This window comes from Gossypium arboreum, chromosome 2 (assembly GCF_025698485.1).
Source record: "Gossypium arboreum isolate Shixiya-1 chromosome 2, ASM2569848v2, whole genome shotgun sequence".
Taxonomy (NCBI): domain Eukaryota; kingdom Viridiplantae; phylum Streptophyta; class Magnoliopsida; order Malvales; family Malvaceae; genus Gossypium; species Gossypium arboreum.
Window position 1 is genome coordinate 80,063,233 of NC_069071.1, and position 1,583 is coordinate 80,064,815.

Consider the following 1,583-nt stretch of genomic DNA (forward strand, 5'->3'; position numbering starts at 1 on the left):
TTCTGAAGGGCTTTTGTTTGTGAGGAGGACCAAGGAGGAGGTCTTTCTTGACAATTTTCTCAAGGATTAGTATATTTAGAAACTTTAGGAATAAAGTCTCTAATATAATTGACTATCCCAATAAATTGTTGGACTTGCTTGTAGGACAAATTCTTTAATGGAAATTTGAGAAGCTCTTGAGCAATATGCGGTCCTAGAGAAAACTTGCCTTCTTTGATATCCATTCCTAAGAATTGGATCTCGACTGTTGATCTGCATTTTCCTTTACGATAACATTATGCCATATTTGGAGATGAGGTCTGAAACTTTCAAGGAGTGCTGCATGAGATTCTTCATCTTTACTATAGAGTAAGATGTCATCAATGTAGATGAGAGCATTTTCCATTAGTGGATGAAAGATCTTTATCATGGCCTTTTGGAATAGAGAAGGCTGTCTTTAATCCAAATGGCATGACTTTCCCTTTGGAAGTGTCCATTGGGAATCTGAAACTGTCTTGGAGTGCATCATCTGGATTGATTCCCAATTGCCAAAAACCGCTTTGAGGTCAAACTTTGAAAAGATTTTTGCTTTTGCAATCTTGGAGAAAAGCAAATCTTTATTTGGAAGAGGAACTTGTTGTCTTGAAGGAAATGATTAAGAGGCGATAATTTATTACCGTCTTAATTTTCCTCTTCTTTGTTACGATCTTTTGTTCACATAAAAGCTTCACATGCCCATTGAGAATCGATACTTCAATCAAATCTTCTTCTTTGTAGTTCTTGACATTCCTTTTTCGCGAGTAGCAGATGGTCTGGATTCATTCCTTGATGGCTGGCCTTTGTGGGATTGATATCTTCATTCTTTTTGAATGGAAGCTGAATGAAGAAATGCGGGTTTTTCCATAAAGGATTTGGGCATTTTTTTCAAGAATTCTGAATGAGATTCTGCACAGGATTGGGCTTTCAGGTTTTGGATAATGGGGATGATTTTTTCAAACTTGATGAGGAACAGTTTTGGGATTTTGACAAAGGGCTGGAACAGGTTTTTATACCTGATACCTTGAGGCAGGATTCTAAGGTATTGGGCTTTTTTGTAAAGGTAAAAGCCTATTACAATGTCTTTTCCAGGGAGCTTTGATCCTAATACTGTAGTGGTGATACTACAGTTTGGGAAAAACTGTATGGTAATTGGTTTGCTGATTATACGGGTGATCAAAGGAACATTTGAGGCTGATTCGAAGATTCTTGTGTGAGGCTTCCACCAATTTGTTGGCAAGATGTCTGGATTCATGATTGTTTCAGCTGCTCCAGTGTCTATAAAGGCAATTATAGTAATGGGTTTACTATATTTGTCTAAATAGATTCTTACTGGTATGTGTGGGTCAAGTCGCTTCATCAATGGATCTATCAATGGTCCTGCTTTGTACCTTAGCTTGTATTATCAGGGAATCAGAATAATCTGACTCTGAGTAACTAGCTGAGTCGTAAGCTGGGATGGCACAAATCGTTTTCTCTGATGGTTGGTCTTCAATAGAGCAAACAGATTCAATATCATCATCATCTTGAATCTTTATTCCAAACTTCTTCATTATCTGAGCAATCTT